The 21583-nt window shown below is 36.9% G+C and overlaps 1 protein-coding gene across 4 annotated transcripts in view; it reads right to left on the minus strand.

Annotated features, from left to right (window-relative positions):
• Window positions 1–21583, minus strand: part of DTNA (dystrobrevin alpha) — a 358694-nt gene that overhangs the window by 239754 nt on the left and 97357 nt on the right. The gene's annotated exons all lie outside the window — the stretch shown is intronic.

Genomic DNA, 21583 nt, shown 5'->3' on the forward strand with positions numbered 1-21583 from the left:
TTTAAGAGAGTCTTGATGCTGGCTCGGCACCCATAGCACAGTGGTTATGGTGCCGGCCACATACACTGAGGCTGGCAGGTTTGAACCTGGCCTAGGCCTGATAAACAACAATGACAACAGCAACAAAAAACATCCAGGTGCTGTGGAGGGCACTTGTAGTCCCAGCTACTTGAGAGGCTGAGGCAAGAGAATTGTTTAAGCCCAAGAGTTTGAGGTTGCTGTGAGCTGTGATGCCACAGCACTCTACCGAGGGTGACATAGTGAAACTCTGTCTCAAGAGAAAAAAAAAGAGCCTGATGTTATCTATCTGTACTAGTCAGGGTTTTCCAGAGAGACAGAACCAGTAGGACAGATATAAATATTGATATGGATATGATAGATACAGATATGATAGAGGAGAGGAGATTTATGAAAGGAATTGGCCCATGTGACTGAGAGATCCCATGACAGGTCATCTGCAAACTGGAGAAGCAGCGATGCTGGCAGGATGGCCCTGTCCATGTGGGAGGCCTCAGAACCACAGAAGTCAATGGTATAATTCTCACTCTCAGGCCAGGCCTGAGAACTGGGGGGTGTTCATGCAGGGCACAAGTCCTGGAGTCCAAAGACAAGGCTGGAGCTGTTGTTGAAGGACAGGAGAGGACGAGTGTGTCCCAGCCCCAGCAGATGCATCGACACACTGGCCTTTCTCTGAGCACGCTGTCTCTGGGCCCTCAGCAGATTAGATGGTGCCCACCCACACGGAGGGTTTCCTATCTAGTCCACTCATTGGACTACATGGTGCCTCATTGAGGGCAGTCCTTTCCTATCTAGTCCACTCAGACTCACATGCTAATCTCTGGAAACAGCCTCACAGACACAACTAAAATTAATGCTTTATCAGGTTGTTAGGTACTCCTTAATGCAGTCAAGTTGCCACCAAAAATCAATCATCACCCCAGCATATACATCTAATTGTAGCATTTTTGATTAAACCAGTGTGGCTTATGGGTAACAATTCAAGTTGTCCTTTGGACGGTAAAACACACAAGTTGAAAACATAAGTTTGCTGTGTAGGCCACTTATGATTCCCCCCGAATTTTATTAAGATGCTATTGACAAATAGAAATTGCATATACAGAGTATTTATAGTATACATGTACAATATGATATTTTGATATATGTATGTTGTGATATGATTTAGTCAAGCTAAGTAATACACCATCATATGCTCATCTTTTTGTGGTGAGAGCATTTAAGATCCACTGTCTTTGAAATACAGATTAAAAATAAGTATAGTGACCATGATGTATAACAGAGCTCCAGAACTTATACACCCTAACTAAAATTTTGTGTTCTTTGGCCAATATCTCCCCATCCCTTCCTGCCTCAGCCCCTGGCAATCACTGGCCTACTCTCTGCTTGTATGAGTTCAACGTTACCATTTCTAATACACTAATATAGATTGCACATTATGGATAGTATGCTGTTTTGAAATATGTATACCTCTGTAAATGTAGAATATAAATTTCTTAACACAATAACTAAGAAAATGACACAAAGGCTATGTTAACCAGTTGGATGAAAGTATTTCAAATTGTATATAGCAACAGCACTTTGTAACCCATGATAGCATTAATGTATACAGATATGATTTAATAAAAACAAACAAAGAAACAAACAAAAAAATAAAATAAAAAGGGAAAGACCAAGCCAGTTGGAGAGCTCGGCCATTTGGAATTCTTCTATGCCATAAGCTCCCAGCCGGTGAATGAAGCCCTTCCTCTTATTAAAAAAAAAAAAAAAAAGAAATAATAGAAAAAAAAAAGAAATATGTATACCTCATGAAATGAGCAAATTAACATATGCATTGCCTCACATACTTTTTTTTTAAACTGGGAATCCTTACAATTTCCTCTCTTAAAAATTTTCAAAAATATAACACATTGTTATTAACGACAGTCACCATGTTGTGCTGAAGACTTCTTAGAGGCATCGTCGCTTTCCAACTGAAATTTGTATCCTTTGATCAACATTTTCTTTTTCTGCAGCTTTTTTTTTCTTTTTTTTGGCTGGGGCCAGGTTTGAACCTGCCACCTCTGGTGTATGGGGCCAGTGCCCCACTCCTTTGAGCCACAGGCGCCGCCCCTTTGACCAACATTTTTCCATTCTCCAGCCTCTCCCCGGGTAACCATCAATCTACTCCCAACTTGTATGAATTCAACTCTTGTAGACTCCAAATGTGAGACCAAGCCGCATTTGTCTTTCTGTGCCTGGTTTATTTCACTTAGCATAATGTTCTCCAAATTCATCCACGTTGTTACATATGACAAGAGTTCCTTCTTTTTAAGAGGCTAAATAGTATTCCATTGTAGATATCTACCACATTTTCTTTACCCATCCATCCACCGATGGACACTTAATTTGATTCTATACCTTGACTTTTATGAACAACGAATGCTAAAATTCACATGGGAGGGAGCTAGTTCTTATTTCTCTATTAATAAAGCAGTATCAGTTCCCACAAAACTCAGTTCGTCCTCCAAATGTTTTCTGCTTAATCTAAAATAGCTGTCTATTTTAAATTGCACATGAACTTTATGGACACTCTGTATAGTTTTTATATAGATGAAAAATATATATTGTTGTATGATAGCTTTAAGAAGCATTGCTTTAAATGCCGTGTGCTTATTTGCAGAAGTGAGAGCAGGAGACTTTAACATTACCAAGGACAAACTATACATTTTCCCTTGATCAAGAAACAATAGCATTTGAAATTTGCAATAAATATTTATTTTTAATGGTATTTTAATAAAACATCTCCCAAAGCCATTTAATCACTCCAAATAAGTTTTTATTAATGAAACGGAATTTTAATCATAGGCCAAACAGAACTGCAACGCGCATCTTAGTTTGAAGTGAGCCACATGTCACACAAATACAAGGTCTACGGATTCCCAACCTCTGTCGTCTATTCTGGAATTTAGTCAGTTCCTCCTTTCTCAGCCTCCACATTATCCACTTCCACAAACTTTTTTCATAAAAGCCTTCAAATATGTTCAAGTGTGTCTTATTAAAATAAGCATTCTTAATTTTGACTTCAATTTGACTCCTCTCTTCTGTTACCTTTCTTCTTCATGACAGTGGTTTGAAGTTTATTTCTTCATCGGTAACACAAACCCTTTAAAAGCATCAAGACACCTACTTCCTAACCATGAATGGTTTGGCTTAAGCCTTCCAAAATGACACGGGCAGAAAGGAACAATAAATTATGCGTGAGAACCTGAGGCGACTGGGCTACTAATCACAGAATTATGAACTCTATGCTTAGACCTTTGAAGGATGTAATTCCCTTTGCCTGCTCTCTGTTCAGAGAATTATCTGACTGTGTTAGAATAAAATGGTGATTTATAGTCACCACTGATTTCAAATGCTTTGTAGATTATTTCTTAATCCTTCTGTCCTTAGACTTTGCTCACTAAAATGATTTTGTGGTATTGCCTATAAATATTAAGAACCAGAATGAATTCTATAAAATGAAGCATCTTAGGCTGGCAAATGATTATTATAAGTGCCCCCCAAATAGTTGCCATGAATTTTTCAAAGGCCCTCAGTGTAACACAATGGTACTGAATTGTCTTCTACTCTTGGCCCTTGGGCTCCTGGACAATCTCCCTAGATTTTTTTTCCCCTTCTGTAAAATTAACAGTTTGAACTAGTCACTAGATGATGTCTAAGCCTGTTCTCAGCTCTAACATTTGGTGAGTGAGCCCAGAGATAAGCTTCTCTGGATCCAGCATAACACTCGAAAATGTTATTATCAGACAGGCAATGAAGGTGTGCAGAGAAATCAGTTCTCATAAAAATGTGCCTCCAGGCACACTGCGCAAACACTGTGGGTTTAGCTGCAATAAAGTGAATATCATAATAAAGGGGGTCACACAAATCTTCTGATTTCCTATCAAAGTTATGTTTACCCAATACCGTAGTCTATTAAGTGTGTGACAGCATTATGTCTAAAAAATAATGTGCACATCTCAATCAAAAAATACTTCATTGCCAAAATATTCTAATGATCATCTGAGCCTTCAGTGAGTCAGAACATTTTTGCTGGTGGAGGGTCTTACTTTAATCTGTAGTTGCTGAATTATCAGGTTTCAGGTTGCTCAAGGGTGGCTTGGGCAATTTTTAAAAATGAGACGACAATACAGTTTGCCTCATCAATCGACTCTGCCATTCATAAAAGATTTCTGTAGTGCGTGATGCTGTTTGATAGCATTTTACCCATGGTATAACTTCTTTGCAAATTGGATTCAATCCTTCAAAACCTGCCACTGCTTTATTGACTATTTTTATGTTGTATTCTAAATCTTTTCTTGTTGTTTCAACATTGTCCACGGCTTCTTCACCAGGAGCAAATTCCATCTCAAGAAACCACTTTCTTGAGTCACCCCTGAGAAGCAACTCCTCATCCATGGACATTTTATCAGTATTTTATAGCAATTCCCTCAGTTGTATCTTTAGGCTCTACTTGTCATTCTATGTTCTTGGTATTTACACCACATCTGTAGTTAGTTCCTCCACTGGTCTTTAGCTCCTTGGTGTTGAGTCTTCCAAGAGGCTTGGAATAAACATCTTCCAAACTCTTGTTAATGGTGATATTTTGACCTCTTCCCATGAAACATAAATATTCTTAATGGCACCCAGAATGGTGAATCATTTCCAGAAGGTTTTCAGTTGACTTTGCCAAAGTCCACCAGAGGAATCAATATCTATGGCAGCTATAGCCTTATGAAATATATTTTTTAAATCATCAGACTTAGAAATCAAAATTACTCCTGATCCATGGGTTATAGAATGGATGGCTGCCAGATGGCTGGCAGAGACACATTCCTCTCCTTATACATCTCCATCAGCACTCTCAGGTGACCTGGTGCTTTGTCAAGGAATAGTAATATTTTGAAAGGAATCTTTTTTATTTCCTGAGCAGAACTCAAAAGTAGGCTTAAAAATAGTAAGTATACCATGCTATAAGTAGATGTGCTACCAACCAGGCTTGGTTATTCTATTTAGAGAGCACAGGAAGAGTAGATTTAGCACAAAGTCCTTAGGATTTTTGAGTGATAAATGACCATCACATTGGATTTAAAGTCATCAGCTTCATTAGACCCTAAAAAGAGAGGCTTAAGGGAATCCTGTCCTCTGAAACCAGGCACTGACTGCTCCTCTCTGGCTATGAAAATCTTACATGGAATTTTCTTCCAATATTAGTTTTGTTACATTTAAAATCCATTGTTTAGTGCAGCCACCTTTCTTAATAACCTTAGCTAGATCTTCTGATAACTTGCTGCTGCTTATACATCAGCACTTCCTGCTCCACACGGCAGTTTTATGTTGTTACAGAGGCAGTGTTTCTCTTAAACCTTATCTGTCAACCTCTGCTAGTTTTGGACTTTTCCTTTGCAGCTTCCTTACCTCTCCCAGCCTTCATAGAATCCAACAGTCAGGGTCTTGTCTGGTATAGTAGGCTTTGGCTTAAGGGAATGTCCTGACTACTTTAATCTTCTTCCCAGACCACTAAAACTTTCTACATATTAACAAAACCACTGTTTTGGTTTATTGTTCATGTGGTTCAGTAGAGTGGAACTTTTAATTTCCTTCAAGAAATTTTACTTTGCATTCAAAACTTGGTTGACTGATGCCAGAGGCCTTACTTTTGTTAGATGTCATTCTCACTAAACTAGATCATTTCTGGGTTTTGACTTAAACTGAGAGACACATGACCCTTCCTTTCACCTGTACCCTTAGAGGATGCTGTAGTTATTATTTGGGCTGATTTCAATATTGCTATATGTGAGGGAAAAGGGAGGCCCAGAGAGGGGGAAAGAAATGGGGAAATAGCTAGTGTGAGAACAGTCAGGACATTTATAAATTAAGTTCACACTCTTACACAGGTGTGGCTGTGGCATCTCCAAACACTTATAATAGTAACAGCAAAGATCACTGCTCAAAGATCCTCATAACAGATATAATAATAACAAAGACTTTGAAATATAGCCAGAATTACTGAAATGTGACCCAGAGACATGAAATGAGCACATGCTATTGAAAAAATGGTACCCATAGATCTGCTCCATACAGGGTTTCTGCAAACCTTCAATTTGTAAAAAAAATCCCACAACAGCAAAACACAACAAAGTGAAATTAATTAAATGAGGTATTCCTGTACTTTTTTTAGAAAAGCAGTAAGAGTACAGCATGCAGGGGGACTCATTATAGTTTATTTATGCATTGAGAACTCTCCAGTCATGATTAATTATCATGGAATAATATTTTCATTTAGATTAATACATATAGCGTTTCATAATTATAAGGCAAGAGCAAAGAACATGGGTGGGGAAGTGTTTACAGGTAAGTTGAGCACCACTGAAAATGTCAAAGAGTAATAATGTTTACAGATGAGCGAAAACCCTACAAAATTGATTATAATGGCCTTTCATTGTTTATCACACCTCAATATAGCTAATCACAGCACAGACAAGAAAGATTATCTTTCATGCTTTTTTTATTTCTGTAGCAATGAGGGGCTTCCAAATATGTTTGGAGTCTTGGGTGCCAATTTACTACAGTTACACACCCCAATGGCTACATGATTCTTCTGAGTTTTTTCCTTGATATAAGACTGACACAAGCTCTGAATAAAGAAATGAGCTCTTATGACTCAAGATTTATAGAGCTCAACACCTGATACTGAAGGAAACTTTCAGGAACAGGGTCATCTCACTCTCTACCTGGTGCATTTTTATTATAGGTGAATGGACTGGTCTAAAAGGCTAGAAAGGATTTGAGCTAGGATAGAATGATACTATTTCCTTAGTGTATATGACATGTACACTAGTAGGTAAAGGTTTTCAATCAAACAAAACCAAAATAGTTCCTAACCCCAAATCCAAGAATTATTAAGATCCCAGGGAAGACCATTTAGTGGGTTTAAATTTATCTTTATGAATTTTATATTCTTCTGGACATATGTGGTATGTTTTTGTAGAAAATTATTTGTGTAATAAAGGTGTGCACAAAAATAAAATAATCTCCTCTATCTCAGAACTCAGAGATAACTGCAAATAATGTTTCCATCTTGGCCTTTTCTATCAATATATCCACATACTTGCCGCCACCTGCACAATTTTGATTCCTAGTTATTGTTATTGTCACATTATGACATCAGCATTTCTCCCATATAATTAAAACTTTCCATAGACATCATTTTATTACATGCAATATGCTGAGCTCCTAAGTTCTTTACATGGATTCTCTTATTGAATCTTTTCAACAATCATAAGCAGTAGCCCTACTATTGTCGCAATTTAACAGATGTTAGCAAATGGTTAAAGAAGTTAAACCAACATCACACAGTTCACAGGAAAACATTTAGTACTGCTCATGAAAGAAATGTATGACAAGCTTAAATGTGTAAAAGGCCATATGTTATTTTATTGAGTGGATTTCCCATAGTGCTCTTAACTATATCCTTCTTAAGTGTGCTTTGTTATTCATGTCGTTCCTTTTCTTCTACTCCCTTCCTTTGGGCCCATCCATTTTTGATGTGTATCTCAAAACGAGATTCATGCCACTGAGAAAAGAGACAAGTGACCACACGCCACATCCCTCAATAGTACTCTGCTGAGTTACCCCCCCACCCTTTTTTTTTTCCTCAGTGCATGGTTTTAGAGCAGTTTTAAGGTAGATCTGAGAAGCATCTTAGAGTTCTAGATTTTAAACCTGTGTTTTGGACTTCCCTTTATACTGATCTGTTCTGATCTTGCCCAGTCAACCTTTCTAGCCTCAGTCTCTGTACATGTCAAGATTTCAATGAGAGAAACACCAGTTCCGAGGAGTGACAGTTGGTCTTGCTTATCTCAGTTCTCATAGCCTCATAGGTGAATCCTACTTTGGCCTATTGAAGTCTTCTCACATAGTCTTCTCACTAGTGGCCTTGACTGCAAGAACAGCACAAACTGATGTCATGAGCACATTGTAATCAGGCCTGACCTTATTGCTGAACTATTCTGTTTAGAGTCCTTTGATGTAAACTACAAGAAAGGTAAAACTTGCCAAAAATGAAACTCATCATACTAAAATGTGACCTGACTGATGATAATAAATATAGGTCTGGAAAAAAATGGAAGGAGGATAAAAGAATATTTTCAAGCTCTTTGGAGGGAATTAGTCTCAAAATGTCCCTAAAAATTGTTATTATTTTTATTTATTTATTATTTCAATGACCTTTGTTCGTCATTTCTGATGGATTAAAATTTTATCCCTATATTTGCAATGGAGTCTTTGCATTATCAAAACCTAGAAGACAAGACAGTGCATAGTAATGTTAATTCCACAAATGTTTATTGTTTGCTTGATGGTGAGAAATTGTGTAGCACTAGGTAGTTTTCCCCTGAGTCCATGATCACAAATGAGAAGTCAAGAATTCTACCCTCATGAGATAAATTCTATGAAAGAGGAAATAAAAAGGATTTTGCTACCCCAAGGGTTGAACCAAATTTCGAAGAGAATACTTACATATGGTACCAAGAACCAGATGATTAATAACAACTGAGCACTCACAATTTAGCTGTAAGAGTTGAGGTAGTCAACAAAACAAAACAAAACACGGAAACTGATAGATTATATAGTTTTTCTTGTATATTTATAAAGAAATCTTACACACTTATCTTGAGGGAGAAATATTTTTCCTGGAACTAATTCCCATAAGAATTGTGGAACTGGATTAGCTTCTTAATCTGACGATATCAAGCAGCATCTAGCACAATGTTATTACAGTTGTTCAAAGTCATCCTTTTCTTATTTTCCTAAAGAGCTATGCCTTGGAGTAAACTTCAATAGTAATCAAGAGCGCAAAATTAAATGGTCACTCGGTAATGACATTACACATGTTTGGGGAGGCAGGGAAGCCAACGTACTCTAAGTCTGTGATCCAGTGTATTACTCTAGCACTTAGAGAAGGTGTCTTGGCTGTACTTTTAGTACAGTCAATTCAAGGTTAAATTTGTTGACACCAGCAAGAAGTACTGATTATCTATGTGGTTCACTGAAATAAAGATCTATGTGTTTAAATAGCAGGAGAAAGCAGCATATCCTAATGGAATGAATAAGAAGCCTGACTTTTCTTCTCACACAGAGATGGGTCACTCCAATGCACAAAAAGATGATAAACTTTTCTCAGAGAGAGAGAGGGGAGAGAGAGACAGAGTTAGTTCTGAATCTGTGATTGTAATTTCCTAAGTTGCTTAAACCATGGAAGAAAAAATTTGAGCTTAGAATTTTCTATGGATAGTTCTCACCATTACACTACCTGAATCCATTAAAAAAAAACTTAAAAGAGACTTTGTTAAAATATCTGAGTAGAAAAACATACTGATGGGTACTCTAGCGTGTTAAATGCTTGAAGCAGGTGAACACATTGACCTCCTATGATTATTTAGGGTTGTGTATTTGAATACTAGAGGATATATCTTTTATTTTCAGCATTGCTAATATAAAGTCTCTCTTCCTGCTAGCCATTAGTAGCGGACATAGCTGCTTACCAAGACCAATACTGTTTGTAATAGCAAAACCATGTTCTCATGGTCCAGGATGCCTAACTTTATGTGGACTTGGACACAGAAGCATCTTGCAAATTCTTCTAAATACCAATCCAGCTATTTATATGTAGAAAATGAAGAGGACATGCCACATTTCTTTTTATAAGATTAAAAATTGTAATTGAATCTTCCAAAAGAGTATAATGTTAAGGTAGCTTTATGAGGGATTAGAGAAGCTTTCTGAGTTCCCCTTAATTGGCAGCATAACAAATTAAGATTCAAATCATAGTTATTTGGAATCCCTGCCACTTCCAGATCAAGCACCGTTATAGTCCTCTGTCTTGCATTTCAGTATTACGTCTATTCAACAGAGCCACCTAGAAAAAGCCCTCCCCATGGAGTATCAAAATACTATGTTTCTTGTCTTTCTCTGTATCTTGTGATCTGCTGATGCTGGATCAGGTGAGTTGAGAGAGTGCGTGAAGAAACAGCACCACCATTGTCCAGCAAAGCCCACAATTTTCTGAGAGTTTATGGAAGACTCTTGCAAGATCCCAAGAGGTCACGAGAAGAGATGGGAGAGACCCTTCAGAATAAACACCTCTCTGTGTGCTATGGGAATTAATTACAGTGACAGACATTTCTTCCATTTATCCTGGTAGGTATTCATGGTATTGTCAAAGGACTCAAACTATGAGAAAATTATAAAATGCATGTTTCTAAAATTATAAGTTTTGCTTAGAATGTGCATTTTGGAACAAAGTTGGAGAATATTCAGCTAGAAATCAATAGATTTTTAAAGAAAAGTATTTTTTTCCCTACAGATTATGGAAGCTCCCCTCAGTGGTCAAAGTAATATTTCAACTAATTAGGCACTCTGGAATTCGTTTACTAGTGGACTATTCCTCCATTCTTCCTTCTTTAAAAGCATCATCCAGAGTAATAAGTTTATCTAAAATTTGTTTCTTGGCAGGGTGAGGTGGCTCACACAGGTAATCCTAGCACTCTGGGGAGTCAGAAGAGGGTGGATCAATTGAGCTCAGGAGTCAGAGACCAGCTTGAGCAAGAGCGAGACCTGGTCTCTACTAAAAATAGAAAAACTAGCCAGGTGTTTTGGTAGGCACCTGTAGTCCCAGCTACTCGGGAGTAAGCTGAGATAAGAAGAACTTTTGATCCTAGAAGTTTGAGATTGTTGTGAGCTATGATGACACTACGGCAATCTACCAAGGGCAACAGAGTGAGACTCTGTCTCAAAAATTAATTAATTAACTAAAAATAAACCAATAAAATTTCTTTTTTGCAACTCACACTTTAAATAATCATTGCTACCTACAGCTATATTTCTCAATCAAAAGAGATTTGCAAGCAAAAAGAATTCTAAGGACAACAACAGTATATCGAAGAATGAGAGCTCTTGGATAAAAATGGTGCATCTTCTTGGAAATTTAGAGAAAATTACTATTATGCTGAATGAATCGGAGACTTGTTATAAAGTAAAATTCAAATACGTAAGAACGCAAATAACTGGATATAGACAAAAGATCATTATTTTGAGCTCTAACTCCAGGCCCTTTTGTGAGTATTTCATTCTGTTTTTGCCTTGTTTACTTTGGGGACAGGGCTTGGATTTCAGAAGCACTAAGTCCTCTAAGGAATATAGACCATCCCCCTTGGAATACCATAAAAGACCTTCCATATCTAGGTGGGTACCTGTTTGCCTCTCCACATTTATCTGTTTACTTTCACTTTATCCTCATGGTTTCATCCTACAGTAACATCAAACTGTTGGTTACATCCTGTACACGCCATGAAGTTTCATGTCTTTGCGCGTGCTCCAGTCCTTCAGTTCTAAATGCCCTCCCCAACTTTCTTTATCCAGGTAGCTGCTATTGTGATGACCCAATAGAGCATCACTTTTTCAGAACATCATCTCTGGGAAACTTACTGCAGTATTTGTGATCCTGCAGGAGAGCGCACTCCTCAAAGGCGGGGGCTAGACACCACCTAGACTGTTTAAGACATCAAATATAGAACATAACTCTGGGATTTAGGAATTTCTTATTGTAATACACATGCTATCGATCACGTAAGTTTGACATGAGTCTTGGTTATGGAATGGTTATAAAAAGATAAGCACATGAATCATTTCTCATTCTTTTTGTGGTGAAATAGCTCAAGAACATAGTAAGTTAATTCTGACCATCTTGTATTTTGTACTATACCATCTTATGATCTAAGGGACAATACAGACTTTATAATAGTGGGATTTAAGTTTGTCATGCTGAAGTTGCAGCCGTATCAAGTAGCTTTCTAAAGAAATAGTTAAAAAATATGAGAGCCCTCCAGTGGCTAAAATAACGTAGGCAAATACTCACAATTATTTTCTCAATATTCTTCTCCTCCGAAGAACTTATAAAATTTCAGTCTTCCTTTTATAAAAATTCCTAATTTGATTATCTTTTTATATCATTCTAACATTACATAAATTTTTTTTTTTTGCACTGTGGAGAGAATAAGGGTTTATCTAAATCATTTAAATAAATCACAGATAATAGCTTGATATTGACTTGTCAATGCGTGAGTGATTGGGGTAGTCCCTAGAATTTAACCGTGTGAGTGAGGGTACGGGTAAGTCTTATCCACTTGTAAGTAATTTAATTTCTTATACTTCGGCTTTGAGAGACATGTGGCTCTATAGGAAAAGCATTTAAGATAAAGAGAGGATCCTAGCTGCATCTTCTACTTCTGTGTTCCTCTTAAGCATAGAGTTGTATTTTAATGTGCATATTCCTAGACTTGTAAAAGTACAATGTGTGTGTGTGTGTGTGTGCGCGTGCGCCTGTGCCTGCCCAAGTTGTGATTTTGATGGTTTGCATAAGAAATGTGTTGGCTTCTCTTTTAGCAAATGCATATCTAACTAAGCCAGGCAGCAGCACTTTCATTGGCTTCATCCCTTGTCATCAGATTACTCGCAATGGTTTGGCAGAAAGCCTGGAGTAAAGTCTCTGCCTTGGAAATTGTCAAGCTTTAAAATGTACCCAAGTGCTGCAACACTGCTTGGTGAGGGGGGTCTTTTGTTTTGTTTTAATTAAATTCTTATACATATTACCTTGTAAGAAAGCAAAGCTCGTTTAACAAATATACTCACATTGGGATGTGTGGGTCCATATATTTGATGGTTGAAATTTATGAAGATTCCTTTTTTACAAATATGATATATAATTGTAAATATGCCAATATAATTCTTACAACTAAATACAGAAAAATATCGTTAATTATTATACTTGCAAATAGGCAAAGGCCATTCCCCAAAGACTAGTGCTTATTTATTTTAAAAAGCTGCAACGACAGTGAAGAAATGCCAAGAAATTATTTTGTGCCCCATAATTTTTCACCCAGAATTTTTTGCTTGTTTTCTAAATGTTTTAGACAAAGAAAGAGTCCATTCGTTTTCCTTTTTTATAGTAATGTATGCAGACTAACCACTTCAATGTTTCTAAATTTAAAAAAAAATCATATTCAGTTAGTATCTACAAATGACCTTCAAGAGATTCATCCTGTTACAAGAAATGTTATGGCTAATTCTCAAAAAGCATGCTATCTGAGAATAAGTTATGATCTAGGACAAAGCGGGCGTTTCTGGATGCTACACTGTGTCTTTGAGGCCACTGGGGGGCCATATGGGAAACCGAAGCAATAATTTACTCTTGTGCAATGAAAAATATAATGTAAGTTACACACTAGGATCCTCTGCCTCATTAAGTTAAACACTTCCCTCATGTCATTTTAAAGAAGACATTGTAACACTGTAAATCTAAGTAACTTAGATTGATGCTCTGGTGTCTGGCAAATGGCTACACAGGATATTTTTCAGCGTTCCAAATGTTTTAGGTGCTAGGCAATTTCAGAACGTGGATATAACTGACTTCATAATTTGGCAAACAAGAAATAGAGTAGTGCTGAGTGGCTATTCAAAGAGCTGCGAAGGCACAGCCCTGCAGTGCTGAACAAAGATCTCCACATCCTCTTGCAATAAAATTTTAGAGGCATTACTGATATCACTGTAACTTCTGAATCTTATTATACGCTCATGAAAAAAACAAAACCAAAAATTAATCAGAGGAAAAAAATGTGTGTGACCCACAATTCTGATGGAATGAATTCTCTTTCTATGGTGCAGAAAGTAAGTATATTTCCCAGATAATTTTTTTTTTTTTTTTGGCCAGGGCTGGGTTTAAACCCACCACCTCCAGTATATGGGGCTGGCACCCTACTCCTTTGAGCCACAGGTGCTGCCCCCCAGATAATTTTTTAAAGCAGTGATTTATCTCTTACTTTAAAATGAGGGGAGAGGAACTTAAATTGCTAATGAATGAAAAACAGAATAATCTTATCAGTGTGGACGAAGTGGTGAAAAGACACCCATACACTGTCACACCTAAGCCATCCTAATATCTACTGGTGAGCTTCATATTTAGAATTTTCTTTGCTTGGAATTGTTGATGTTATACAAGGTCACAGAATAATTATTAAGCAGTCAAAGCACTTAGCACTTAATAAATATGACATGTATACTAAAGAGAAGAGTGGACATTTTGTTCTTGATAGGTTATTGCACTTCGTATACAGAAAATTCTCATAGGTGGTAAATTCCGTAGAGTATATTTTGAAACCGAATAATGTCTTTTTTCTTTTTAAGCTTTAAAGCTTTGAACGTACAGGAGGTGAGCAAAAAAATACAGAAGAAACAAATGTTGAAGTTAAAAATGACCTTTTACTCCACAAGCTCTTCATAAAGAAAGACAATTAAGTCAAATAAATTAATAATGTGTGATCACAATGGAATAAGAGTTAAGTAATATATAAACTACAATATTGTCACACTTTTAATTAATACAATGTACTAGGGGTTATTAAAATCAGAATTAAGCAAAGTGTGTTTTGTGTGGGTGAAATGTGATATGTCTCTACCTAATCCATTTATCTATCTATCTATCTATCTATCTATTTATCTATCTATCTATCTTTCTATCCATCCATCCATCCATCCATCCATCCATCCATCCATCCATCCATATATCTAAAGTTCTGAGGTCAAAATATATTAGAAAACACTGGACTTAAAAAGTCAAATGTGTTTCCTCAGTGTAAAACTTTTAAGAATTCTTAATGCTAACACTCACCTAAGTCACCTAAATTTTTCTGCACTGTAAATGTTTTAGGTATTGAACAGTTTCAGAAAACAGAGCCTCAAAGGAACAGTCCTACAGTGCTGAACGGCACGGATCCAGGATTCCTATCCCTATCCGAGCCCCACATTCCAGTTCTTAGCATTATTGCTCCCAAGAACACAAATTGGATTTGCTGATTTAAATTAAAATCCAAGAGACCATAAAATATTGGCTTAAAAATTTTCAACTGTATTTTATGAATCTTTCTTTGAATTCCTGAGTTTTTATCTTATTAATGCTTCAAGCTATGATACATGCTGAGCAAAAGGTAAAACAGTGATATAAAAGTGATGCACATTCTGTTCAAGACTGCACATTTCTAATGCATAATATTTGCCACCAATCCTCAGTGCCATTAAGCCTTGTCCTTTCACTTTAACTCCTGGTAAAAGTCAGGGCTGGGGATTAGAACTGCAGCCAATTCCCCTTTTCTGCATTTCGTGACCACACACAACCACTTCTTGGAGATGGCAGGGTGTTAACATTTCACATTTGCTTCCTACATTCAGTAGGAATTACCCTGAAGAAGGTTCCTTTCAGTTCCCCAAACTATTTATGGGCAAGTCTCCCTGAGTGATAAGTGTGAGGATAGGTAAAAAATTCTAGAATTCCACAGTGATAGAGAAGCTGCAACAGAAAAGTCACAGACACTCTGGAATTGACAAATACTTAGAGAGCTAAAAAGTCTCAGTGGGGATGAGAGTCAAAGGATCTACACTGGCAAACGACATTAGTCTCAGACTGCAGGTAGCCTCTATCTTACCAAGGATGGGCCTGTTCACAGATGTAAGCCTCCAAGTCTAGATCTATTATACTTGGGGGGCTTGAGGCTGCCTATTGTCCCTTAGTGTGGAAATTCCTTAGAGCTTTTCATAAATATTCTACTCTTTTCTCTCTCCAGACACAAGGTAGAATTGTACTTCCCACTCACCTGAAGTTAGATATGGCAACATGGCATGTGCTGGCCAGGGAAATGTGTGAGGAAACTGGGTTATTTCAAGGTGAAAACAGCAATATGGAGAAGCATCTTCAGTCAACCTACTGTGGTGAATTCTATGAGTTAGAAGGAAACCTTGGTTTGTGTATGCCACTGAAACCGGGAGTTTTTGTTACCTCAGGAAACCACACAGCATATCTGAAACACTTCATACAACATCTAACAATTAAGTTTGCAAATCTGTCCTAGAGAAAGTGCTACATGCCTCACTGCTGAATATCACTGCAATCATCTTTGAAGTTCTCCCCGTGGGAAGCTATGTACTGACACTAACACCCAGTTCACCCTTCCAAGCAATTTTAGAACTCTTTTTGTGGAATCACCATCAGAACTATTGTACAACAAACAAAAACACACAACAACAATAATGAATGCCACTCAGCAAGACACTGCCACAGATCGACGCAAATATATACCAATGTTATGAAACTTGACTGAGTTGTTTGTACAGTGACACCAACTTAAGTACATGGTGGCAAGTTTGCAAACTTAATTGTCAGAACATCATATGACAATAGTTATATGATGATCACTCTGGAAAAAGTTCCCAAATTGCATTGAAGGCTACAGCGCATAGCTTCCCAGAGGGACAATCTCCAAGGTGATTGTAGTAATATTCAGCAATGAGGTATGCAGCACTTCTTCTAGAATGAGTTCAAGAACTTAATTGTCAGATCTGGTATATCTCAGTTTTAGGGTATCTAAAATAAAATAAAAGCTGTATTTCCTACAAAATGATTTGAAACTTTGGAAGAGGACTGTTACATTTATTTGAGCTGTTAAGAGCAACCTCTTTGGTGAGTAAACATGTTTCTATAAAGGTGCAATAGTGAACCATCTAAGACTGGGAAGTTTATATGCATTAGAAGATAAAATTCATTCAGGATCAGTCTATATATTTTGATAAAACTAATAATTGAGGAATTTGTACTCTTGAGCTGTGATTACCTCAGTGAATTCATTGTTTTAGCATCTGTAACTCTGTGATCTATCACGTTATATAGGAATAGGTACAGAAAGTTAAGGGAGCCTGAAAAAGAAAAATATAAAAATAACTCTGCTGCTCTCTTTAAAACACATAAAGGTTTACAAAGCTTTCATGATTCAGTGTCTCTGAGTCATCCTTACACCATGTTTATTTTGCAAAAATGCAAAGTCTAGCTTTAGTTATGCAAATAAATGTACTTCCATTTTATATTAAGATACAATGCATTGTGTGATAAAAATACACATTCTACTTAGCTCTTTTTCTGAAGAATTTGTTCACGAGCTATTCTGTAATAAAAATACCTCCTAAATATGAGTTTTTTAAAAAGAGTTAAAACAAAATGAAGATTAGTCTTGGTTTTCTGAGAGAAAAAAATACTAATTTTTTGAAAAGGCAAAATGACATTTTAAACATGTGGACATCAGGAAAAATGAATTAAAAATATAAATGGAAGAACATACAAAGAATTTCAATTAACAGTTAACATGATATCCTGCCATGTCCAGGGAAGAAGGTAAATTAATAATCTCATTGCCTACACAATTAAAGCACAAGATAGGAGCTCAAATTGTTAAATTAATGAAACAACTGAGCTCAGTTACTTGGAAGTTAGGATTTAAAATTAGCCTGTATTCAAGAGTTGGTCTAAATTTCTTTTACAGATAAGGCAAAAGAATAAAAGTACAAATTATGTTTTTATATTTTGTAATGGAAAATTCTAGATTCTCATTTAAAAACTGACTTCGAATATTTCATTAGCTCCAAAGATGTTTTCTGAAGATAAATTTTGGCCTGACTCATAGTGGAGTTTTTCTCTTTGTGGAGGTAAGGACAGTCCAGTGTGAGACATAATATAAGTCAAATTTATTATTTTTCTAAATCTCAGAGGTTAGCATAGCAAAGACTCACAATAAATATGTAAAAAAAATTGCAAGTGGGCCACAGAATATGAAATTAATTGAACATCTTTAGAATTCATAAGCTATATTTCTTCTTCTGGTTCTCACCAACTATATCCAGTTTTTAATCAACAAACATAATTTTTCTTTGCTTAATATTAGTATATGCTGTTAGCAAAATAATATTAAAGTTGCACATCAGGGCCTGAAAGATTTTTAAAAAAATTTTCAAACCAGCTTTAAGATTTAGGATTATAGTGCCATATTACATAAGCAATCAACTTCTTTCTTTTTAGGACTACATTGTGATCTAAAAACAACCCAGTTTTTTTCTAATTGTTGAAGTTCAGGTTGTGTGCAATGAGATCATTTTAATTCAGATATGCCTTACTGACTTCTGGCTGTTGTGCTATCCAACATTCTGGACTAGATTTGTGGAAACAAGCCAATTTTCCCATTCTATGACCCTTCTGATTATGAATCTCTTTGGTGATACATAGCTAACTCACCATCCCTAAACTCCCCTGTCTCTCATGTCATCACAATCAGGTTATATGTCCCATTTGACAAAAAAGGAAATAGAGAATCCGCATTCCTCAAAACAAAAGCCACTGCCAACAAATGCCTGCTTGACATAGAGGATCTTTAATGATCACTGTGCTGGACCAAGAGTCTAAAGTCAAAAGAATGATGAGGTTTATAGTGAGAATAATAAAGTAAAGAAAGGAATCGCTGAGGACAAATTTCCTCAAAATAGTCATTTGTTCACTCCTTACACATATCCTCATGTTAATCTGAAATTATAAAAATTACTAAGCTCATTTTTAAAAGGTATAAAGACCTACCAAATACTTTAAAGTAGAGTAGCAATCCACTGATGTCTATAATTTTTAAGAGGTAAGTATGTTGGTCCCAGCATAGAAGATGTATGTGGAGGTTGGGGGAGGGTATATTTATGAAGCCTGGGGACAGGAGAACAACCGGGAGACCACATAATACCTAAGTTAGATGATGAAGACCTGAAATAGACCAAAGGTGAAGGGAATGGAAAAGAAGGGATTTATGAAGTTTTTTTTTTCTTTCAATTTTTGGCCAGGGCTGGGTTTGAACCCACCACCTCCAGCATATGGGGCTGGCGCCCTACTCCTTTGAGCCACAGGCGCTGCCCAAGATATATTTTTTTTAAATGTAGTGATACTGGATATCAGCCAAGAGAAAGTAGAAATAGTCAAAGTCAACAGCTGAAAATGATGGATGGTAGTGGGGTGGATTAGAGATTAAAGAGATTAATTACCAAGAAGAGGGACCAGCTAGGGCCAGATAAAAGAACTGTTAAGTATTGTTGACAGCTCAAAGTCTGAAAACATGAATCTTCTAAACACACACACATGCATTTTTTAAAAAAATGTCTAAATAAATCAGGTCACAATTACAAAATAAAATTTAAAAAAACCTTAAAAACTGAAATCCTTCATGATATCAGCAGACTATCTGACACCATCGCTAGAATGAAGAGTATCTATAAAAAATACTATAAGAGCAGCAGAGTGAATTCCATATCTGGTAACAGCAAGTAGATCATTTGGACCGACACACCCAGTCAGGTAAATGGGATATTTAAAATATAAAAACAGCAAAGAGCTAATAAGATGGTGAGGATTTGGCACATGGTAATTTAGCAGAAGACCAGAAGTCAAGGAGGTGAGCTCGTTTAAAAAAGTGTTTGGCCTTGGGCATGTGCCTATCAGGGGAAAAGGTATGAGAAACCAGGCGGCCTTCTGTGTTTCCTGGAAAAAGCCAAAGTCCTGGGCTCTCAGGCGGGGGCTTTAACGAACCGACCCAACACTAAGTTGTGATCCGGACAGGCCCTACTTTCCTTCATTTCTCCTATAGATTTTCAACCTGGCTTCACATCCCAGAGGTGATTCAGGGAGACTTAGATACTGTACTTTGTCTAAGGTAATTCTGATGTGATCTCATCTCCAGGTGCCTGGGAGAAGCAAAACAAAGTCTTCTCTGGTGGAAAACATTATCATCATTTAGGTCTCAATGTGAATTTTAATGTAATTTAAAAATATATTTCCAGCATACAGTCAAAGATATCCAAGCAACCAGGAAAATAAGACATCGTGAGCAAGAACTGGCAGGAACAGTAAGGGTACACAGAAACACAGCCAGCAACACTCGAGATGTTATAATTATCAAAAATATATCATGAAACTACACTTACTATGTTCAGAGAAATAAAAGCTAACCTGGACAATTTCCTTGGCAAACTAGAAACTATAAAAGTGACATCATAGTGACAGAAATATTTGCCTCTTTCCCTGTTAACACCGTTTGAGACACACGGTTTAAAATTCTTACATTTTAGAATTTTAAGTTGGTATTTTTTCATTTATTTTCTTTTGCCACACTGAAAACAAAAATAAAATCCCACAATAAATCTAATTTTGATCTATTTTTATAGTTTGATCAGAAGTGGATTAAAGTCAATGGTATACCTACACATGTCTGTAAGAGTGCCTGTGTGTGGTGAGCACCCAGGGGCCTGTGCTCAAAAGCTTCTTGGAACCACCTATGGTTTCTGCCAGGTTCCTTCCTATTGCTGACCACTTAGGACACAGCTGGGCAGCACAATGTCAACAGGCGTCCAATATGACCAGGGGAAAGTTTACAGAGGTACCATTCACTTATAGGGAAATGAAAACTAGCTGCGAATGTTACTACCTACAGGTTAATTATAATCATTATCATAGGTTAATTAGGGTTTAACCAATAGCCAAAGCGTTGGAAGATTACCTATAGAAAAGGAAGTATTTCTGATGGACGTATAGTGCATTGACCTCAAACCCTCTAGACTCAGATTCTTCCTGGAGGAAGAGGGCTTGACTGACTAACAGTGAAGCGCAATGAGCAGTGATACTCACCGGGAGTCTGGATAGAAGAAGAAGTCTGGGGGAAAGTGGGCAGAGAAAGACGGAGGGAACATTCAGACTAAGCTCGGCCAGCTTCACATTTCTTTGGCCTCACTAGATTATTCATTAGTTGTAAAATCAAGCGACTCTGTCGATAAAATGCATGATTTTCCATTTTCAAAGAGTAATACAGTCTATTTCTTATCTTATAAAGCTGAGTGAAAGATCCTAGTAAGCCCTTCATTATTTAGACCTGGTTTTGCCAACTTAGTACAATAGACTCTGCTCTATTTGACAGAACTGAAGCTGGCCAGTTACATTTAACAACTGTTCAGCCCCACAGTCTGTAACAAGAGAGTCAGCAGATTGATTTTCCCCATATAAAGTAGAATTTCAAATTCACACCATGTACTCTATGACTATTATGGACAGTATTTATTCCGGAGGAATGCTGGGCAAGTTTGGAATTGCGGTCTCTAAGGGCAGAGGGAGACATTAGACAAAACAAGAAACAAAAACTATACATGGGCAAAACTTGAGAACTAAAGTTTGTCATTCTTTCTTTTCACAGAAAAAGGGTTTTAAATCCTTAAAACACTGTGGGGCAATAGCAAACGAGACAACCCTTCTCTCTGCTCTTCTCTCAAGCTCTGTATGATCCGAACCCTTCCATTCACTTAGCAAATAGCAGCTTTTTAGGAGGAGGGAATCTGCTTGGTCTTAATGAGGTAAGTCCAAAAAATAACTTCTCTTAATAAATTGTCCTCTTCCATAGATACTGTCTGGTTTTTTTTTTTTTCAGTTGAGTTTAGAAAGAATACCTTCGAGCGGCTCCTTATGTACTTTTAAACCACTTTTCTCCCCCTTTCTCCTTTTTTCTTTTTTAAGTTAGGAAGTGACTTAGTGCCATGCCAGGGAACCTGAACTCCATTTTGCAATAACACAGTTTTACCCAATGGCATAATAGATGCA

Source organism: Otolemur garnettii, unplaced genomic scaffold (genome assembly GCF_000181295.1).
Source record: "Otolemur garnettii isolate 467f Iridium unplaced genomic scaffold, OtoGar3 scaffold00012, whole genome shotgun sequence".
Lineage (NCBI taxonomy): Eukaryota > Metazoa > Chordata > Mammalia > Primates > Galagidae > Otolemur > Otolemur garnettii.